Raw genomic sequence first — 8,143 nt, 5'->3', positions numbered from 1 at the left:
CTATCATGATAGTGCTGAGGTTGTTTTGACTCAACTTGATTGGCCTTCTTTTCGTGTCCGCTTTCTCTTGATGCTAAACTTATAACTTTTCATAAAATTTGTCATGGCCAGGTGAGGATTGGCATTCCCTCTTGCTTAATGAAGCCTGTTGGTAGCACTCGATCATCTGAGCGTGACCATTGCTTTCGACATGTGCCATCATAAAAGGATCCCTTTAAATTTTGCTTCTTCATTTCTGTCATCCCATATTGGAATTCTCTTCCTTCCTCTTTGGTTGATTGCAAATTTGAAGCTTTTTCCACTGTAATGCACTGTGTTGGTCTGTCTATTTGATCAACTTTGTCTCTCTCCGTCTTTGATACAGTCCCTTAATTGGACTTTGAAAACTAATCTTTACGAGGTTAATTACGTTTTATAGCGCATGGCCTAACGACGCACATATTAATTTTCATAGAAATCGAGTCACGCGGAGACTGCTGTGTCAATCAATATAACTCCACGCACAAGCATGGGATACTTTACTTAGCTATAGAACTATATAGCCCTAGGCCTAGGGTAGATACAATAATGTAACCCAAACACAGGATAGGCTCCCCCACCTATCCTGTGTTTGGGTTACATTATTGTATCTAGGCCTAGGGTAGCTCCAGTACTAGTACTAGTCTATAGCAACTTTTGGGATACTTTTGCCGATGTAAACATTGGAATGCAAAGCGCGAACGAGAGGGCTTTTGTTAGACCTATAATCTATCTCATCTAGTATTTACACGTACAAAATACTTGCATAGACACTTTAGTTTAAGTAGATACATTATCTCTCACCGTCTTCGGACATGTTCATCCAGTGCAGTAGCATCGTTTTGACAAGTTTGAAACGTTGACACCGGCCGATTTTGCGAATAGAATCGTCCATCATCGTATTCATTCTGGTTGCGAGCGCACGTAATGTGGCTCCCTCTACTAGGGAAAAAATACGTCGTATAAACCTTATCAGGTATGAACACTGAGCTGTACATAATTATAATAACATCAAGAGCTAATAATCATAAATGCATGGGTTACATGATGATAGCATGTTATTGCATATACACGCACACATATATATATAATATAAATTATACATGTGTGTGTAATGTCTGTAAGTACACAGTACATGTGTACTGTGTGTACACACAGTAAATTATACTGTGTGTTTATGTCTCACCCGATGAACCTAGAATAGATCGTTCTCATAAATAAGTTCTTCATCATCATCATCTTCTTCTTCTTCTTCTTCTTCTTCTTCTTCTTCTTCTTCTTCTTCTCTTCTCTCTCTCTCTCTCTTCTCTCTTCTCTTCTTCTTCTTCTTCTTCTTCTTCTTCTTCTTCTTCTTCTTCTTCTTCTTCTTCTTCTTCTTTTTCTTCTTCTTCTTTCTTCTTCTTCTTCTTCTTTTTCTTCTGCCCCAGCACCTCGTATTCCTATTATTTCTCCATCATCTCGTCTAAATTCCTCCTCCTCCTTCCCCTCCTCCCCCTCCCCCTCTCCTCGATCCCTCCTCCCCCCTCCTCCTCATCCTCATCCTCCTCATCCTCATCCTCCTCATCCACGTCTTCTTCACTATCATCGCGTAACAAAACAAGCTGACCGGTTGACACATAGTTTGAGACATAGTTCAGACATGAAAGTCTGACTATATAGGATCGTGAGTGTGTAGGCCTGTTCACGTGATCGTCTCAAGTTTGTCTGCTAGGAATGTGTGACTATCGTAACTTCAGGCATTCATAAGTAGATTCTCACCAGTGGATAATCAATTATACACAGAGATATAACTTAGCACTATTAAAAATTAATATCTTTTAATATCAATTTCTGGCACTCTTATCTGAGTTGCTACAACATCGTTACACAGTAAGCATATACGGAAATACAGCAACCGAAATACAGAAACAAGATAGTAGCCGTAGTAGAAACAAGATAGTACTGATACAATACAATAGAATACAAGATTACAACTGAACAGTGTTATAAACACAATCTTGCTAGTTGGTGGTGTGAGTTATGTTGGTGCTGGCGTTAATCTGCAGTCCCGTACTGCACGTAAAGATAATTGCTCGAAGTTTGTCCGTCGTGTTCTCGAAAAGCCGTGGATTTACTTCCTGATACTGCCGCTCCTTGGCCCATCGCTGATGTCGTCCTGTTACGGCATCTGTGCATACCTGTACAACGTATAGGGGGATTCAGCTGCGGCTAGTGCCAGCTGCAGCTTGTGCTGCTATTTATTGGTCTTCGTGTGTAGTGGGTTCGAAATCGTGATCACAATGGGACTAGCTACACGCACTGTGCATGATCCTTCGCGATTCCTCGGCTGAAGCTGAAAATGCTAGTTCTCCTCGGTATCAATGTGCGTGCGTGTGTTCTCGCACGTGCGTGAGTGCCTGCTTCCTTACACGTGCACACATACACACGCGCGCGCACGAACGCGCACACGCACGATCGGACAGAAACGCACACATATACGCATGTTCGAGCACGCACACACGCACGCACGCACGCACTCACGAACGGTCGCACACGGGCACACACATATGCTCCAGAACGCACACGGCCACACACGCATGCTCGAGCATGCACAGGCATACATACAAGTACACGTACGGACGCACACACAGGTGCGCACGCACGTACGCACGCACACACATACACACCCACACACGAACGTATGCACGCACACACGCACGAACGTAGGTACGCACACGCACACACGCGCGAACGTAGGTACGCACACGCACACACGCACGAACGTAGGTACGCACACGCACGCATGTATGGTATGGGCACATGTTATAACGGAGTGATTGCAATGTGAACGTGTGTGTCAGACGTCGTGTAACGTGTGTTTTGCACATGTTCATTGAATTAGTAATCGTAGATAGATTGGTTGTACATAGGAGAAGGGTTGGGTACACGGATAGTTTACGGATGTTAGGTTACAGGTCGTGGTGTCTGAAGTCAGGTGTTATCGGGTTTACACATATATGCGCCTGCACGATAGTAGCCGTATTCTGTTATTATAAAGCAAGAAGATGAAAAGAAGAAACAGAGAAAGAAGAAGAAGAAGAAGAAGAAGAAGAAGAAGAAGAAGAAGAAGAGAAGAAGAGAAGAAGAAGAAGAAGATGATGATGATGATGATGATGATGAAGAAGAAATGATTAATTTACTTGATCAAATACTGGCTAGCGATTGTTCACATAATAGCCCTACTTACCACGTCCGTCTTCAGTAACCACTGCTGCTTAGTGTATCCGTGATGTAAACGTTCGTATTATCGTATAGCAACCACGTGATAGAAGCCATCCGGAGTTCGTCTACAGTTCGTATCCGGTGTGTGGGGGAAGGGGTGCAGTAATTGTGGTGTAGGAGGGTGCTTTGGTTGTCGTCTATAAGGGAAGGGGTGCTTAGGTTGTGTTCTAGGGGAGGGTTGATTGGTGTGGTGTGTGTGGGGGGCGCTTCAATCGCAGTGGGGGACGTGTAGCGGTGGGGTATAGATCTGTGTTCTGGTAGGGGTTGGGTACTTGTGTTGTGGTGATGCAGGGCTTGGATTGCGGTAGGAAAGGGTGCTGCAATGGAGGGCTCGATTGCAGTGCGGGGGTGCTTGTGTTACAAATGAGGGCTCGGATTGCAGTGGGGCAGGCTTTGTATTGCGGTGAGGCAGAGCTTGGATTAGAGTTGGGGAGGGTACTTGTGTTGCGTTTGGGGCAGAGCCTGGATTGCGGTGGGAGGCATGGGTTACTGTGGAGAGGTTACTTACGTTGCAGCAGAAGAGCTTGGACTGCGGTGGGGAAGTGTACTTGTACTGCGTTAGGGACAGAGCTTGGGTTACTGTTGAGAGGTTGAGTTGGAGGTGCTTGAACATGTACGATTTCTTACAACTTGAAACAAACAAACCATGAAATTTTATCGTGAGAGAATTGTTTATGCATGTACTATTGCTATATTTTACTATTTATTATTATTATGTGGTACTTTTATTATCCTACAAGATTTTGTATATTGATCTTATATTGACTACGACTACTACTATTTAAAAAAATGCAATTGTAAATACTATCAATTATAATTTTACATTGCATATAGTATCTTATTTTTTTCTTATATTACAATATATTATTATCATTATATATATTTATTATTATGTATACAAACAACAATAGAACATTTCACAACATGCTTCATATTTTACGATTTGCGTTATTTTCTATACTTGCCAAAAATGCACCTATACGAAAATTATATTGTCACGTAAGTTTGGTAGATTTTTTATCAAGAAGGAGAACGGTGGGGGTTCATTCCCGGTGCCCAGTTAAAACTACCATTTCTTAGTTCCCAACTATATAATATTGGCAGTCCCATTTTTCATATTTTCCATAAATTCCCATTCCCATATATTAACTAGTATTTCCCGGTCCCTAATATAGTCTAATCCCGCGTACCGAAAATACCTACTACCTGTACCGCGTACACGAATATTTAACCCGACTCTACTCCGGTGAAAAGGTTTAAACGCAGGAATGCACGCGCGGTAGACAATGTGCACACATACAGACATGACAGAGCGAAAACTCGCGTGTCCTCCTGACATCGGCCGTAAGACGAAAAGTAAAAGTAGATAGAAAAACAAGGCATCTCCATTACGACTCTACCTCGAGTTTATTGAACAAATATCATCGGCAGGCGAGCCGTAGCGAGCTCTTGCTGAACTAGTCTAGTTATCTTCACCTACACGCTTGAACAGCCTCTTACGTCATCACTCATGCTTAGCGAGGACGCTGCACGGCGTGGTCACACCTACAGTACACACACATACACACGCATATGCAGACGCACACCTATACACGCACACCTAGTATACGCCAGCCAGACACGCACGCGCGCGCACGCACACACCTCCAGTCCGTGACGGATTACCACGGCCGACATAACCGTTTAAACCCACGGGCGGAGAGACGGGATGGTAGCAGCGTATACGTACGCATCGTATGCTGCAAGCTGCCAACGTATTAAATACAGTACCGTGCGTGCACGCGTGGCCGATACCGAGAGGAAATGTCTATCCATGTTATCATGTATCATTGTCAAGCCGTGTAACATCGATTGGGGAACGCTATAACTCCAACCCTATACTACATATATATTGCTATATTTTGCCATCAATAAATGCCAAATAAACTAATTAACATGACACAATTACGGACATGATATAATAGTGAATACAGCTAGAACGTAACCGATATATTTAGCTGGCGCCGAAAACAGGACATCTCTAACATCATAGACTATATACATATAGATATATTTAGATATCTATAGATATATTTCTATGGGCTAACCGCCCGCCCGTCCGCACTCATGTACGTACGTACGCACGCACGTGCGCACGCGCAGACATTCACGTCAGCACGTATGTGGCATCATCACTAGAGAAGCAGACACGAATCAATGAAGCCTTCTCGCAACGCTTTACAATTAGAGGGCTGATGGCAGCTGGAGTTATCTACGCAGCATCATGCACGCATGTCTGTCTGCTGCATAGACATGCGTACACTCACCAGCAGCAGCAGCAGACAGCAGCAACAGCAGCAGCAGCAGCAGCAGCAGCAGCAGCAGCAGCGGCAGCAGCAGCGGCAGCAGCAGACAGCAACGCACGGTCATACACGGCAGGAACCGACGCTAAAGCCCCAAGACCCACTACAGGGCGGATAAGCAGGCATAACGAGGCACGTAGCTCTCAGTACCCATCAGCATTGCTTGTAGACGAACAGCAATTACAGTCAGTCATTTAGCAATCACGATCATAATCTATAATGTAATAATGTTGCGTAAATTATTGATTAGACAATAATTGATTGGCAATAACTTCAGCGAACCTCGGCTGTTGCAGCCTCGCCTGTAGGTATGCATCTCATACATAGTGCTATAGAGACGTCATTTAGATATCCAAGAATCAGAGATCGGAATAGCGGACACGTAAAAGAACAAGCACAAATTTACGAACAAATGAACACGCATTTACACCTGTGCCACCACACACGCGCGGAAAAAAAACAACGCACAGTGCTAGCACAAGATGTGCATATAGGTCCGAGTCAAGAGTATTCCGCGCAGAATATTCCGGCCGTGTAAGTCTCACAGACTAAGTTACATGTGTGCAAGGATTCTACCATACAGCACACAAGACACACTCACAAACATCGGTGTAGGCATCCATACAATTTATACAGTATCATCAACAGTTACATGCTGTTTTTTAGATATATATTTTATCTATTACTGCACACAACAGCTACTGAGTAACGCAAGTGTATGAGACATATAGTAAAATACCAAACATACACCACCAATAGCAGTGATATATATTTGTTAACACCTAAGAAGGGGTTGCTAACACGGCGTAGATATGTAGGATGAATGCTCATGACAATATATACATGCCAAGCAATTAGACGCGTACATAACCCATAGCATCGACCCACAGCCGGACGACCTGTTGTTGCTCATATTGATTTGTATTCACAATTTTCCTGGATGATTTTGCTAGTGCTTTTCCATTGTTCGCAGTTGGCCTCACGACAACACTCTCAGTCTCCGTAGAAGAAACTAGGCGTAAATATTTTTATAGATTCATTAAGATCAGGTGTGAACATTACCGTAGGTACACATATCAATTACAGAACACCTGCGCACGCAGCTATACCTGTGTATGCATTCACTACTTCTGCTGCGGAGCAAACGGTTACACGGGTAGAACTGTGGCTCCTGAAGCAATTTTTTGAATCAATAATCGTTCCTTGGTCGTCCACACATCATGATAGCACGCGAGTAGACAGGTCCTTGTACACTCACTCACAGAGAACAATCACTAAAACTATCTTATATCTGTTGAAATTATAATATGCAGTAGTATAAAATATGTCACACATTTATCTATGAGATTCAGGTAAAAATGACATTTCATATAATATCATAGTAAAAAATATGAGTAATGTATTAGTAAACATGCTAAAAATTACGTCATTTATACTAATATAAGTACATTTTAATAACACGGCATGCAAATCTTAGACACTGAAATACTGGCTATTAGTAAACGACTTATAAAACATATACAACCATTACCATGTAAAAACAAAGACGTTCTGTCTTTTACACAAACACAGTATTTTTTCAGATACAAGTTTCTATCTTGAACGAAAAAAAAATTTTCCTCTCAGATTTATTGTGATTATGATGGATTTAGGACAATTGCATGATAGATTTAGGATAAAAGCAGGGTGGATTTAGAATAGATTCAATGGTGGGGTTAGGATGGATGCAGGGTAGATTTAGGATAGATGCAGGGTGGATTTAGGATAGATTCAATAGTGGGGTTAGGATGGATGCAGGGTACAATTGAATCTATCCTAAATCCACCCTGCATCTATCCTAAATCTACCCTGCATCCATCCTAACCCCACCATTGAATCTATCCTAAATCCACCCTGCTTCTATCCTAAATCTACCCTGCATCCATCCTAACCCCACCATTGAATCTATCCTAAATCTACCCTGCTTCTATCCTAAATCCATTCATTCTACATATATCTCCTTCACCCTACCTACATCCCCCCTATGTTTCACCATCCAAATCCTTGCTGCATCCATTGTAAATCCACCCTGTATCCATTCTAAATCTACCCTTAATCCAACTTGAATCCAACCTAAATCCACTGTGCATCCGTCCCAAATCCACTGTGCATCCCTCCTAAATCCACTGCAGCCGTCCCTAATCCACTGTGTATCCGTCCTAAATCCACTGTGCATCCGTCCCAAATCGACTGTGTATCCGTCCTAAATTCACTGTGCATCCGTCCCAAAGCCACTGTGCATCCGTTCTAAATCCACTGTGCATCCGTCCTAAATCCACTGAATCTGTCCCAAATCCACTGTGCATCGATCCGTCCTAATTTCACTCTGCTTCTATCCTAAATCCACCCTGCATCCATCCTAACCCCATATATGTAGGATTGCGGTGAGGCATGCGGAGCTTGGATTAGAGTTGGGGAGGGTACTTGTGTTGCGTTTGGGGCAGAGCCTGGATTGCGGTGGGAGGCATGGGTTACTGTGGAGA

The sequence above is a fragment of the Priapulus caudatus genome, unplaced genomic scaffold (assembly GCF_000485595.1).
Source record: "Priapulus caudatus unplaced genomic scaffold, Priapulus_caudatus-5.0.1 Scaffold434, whole genome shotgun sequence".
Lineage (NCBI taxonomy): Eukaryota > Metazoa > Priapulida > Priapulimorpha > Priapulimorphida > Priapulidae > Priapulus > Priapulus caudatus.
This window is presented reverse-complemented; position numbering follows the sequence as displayed.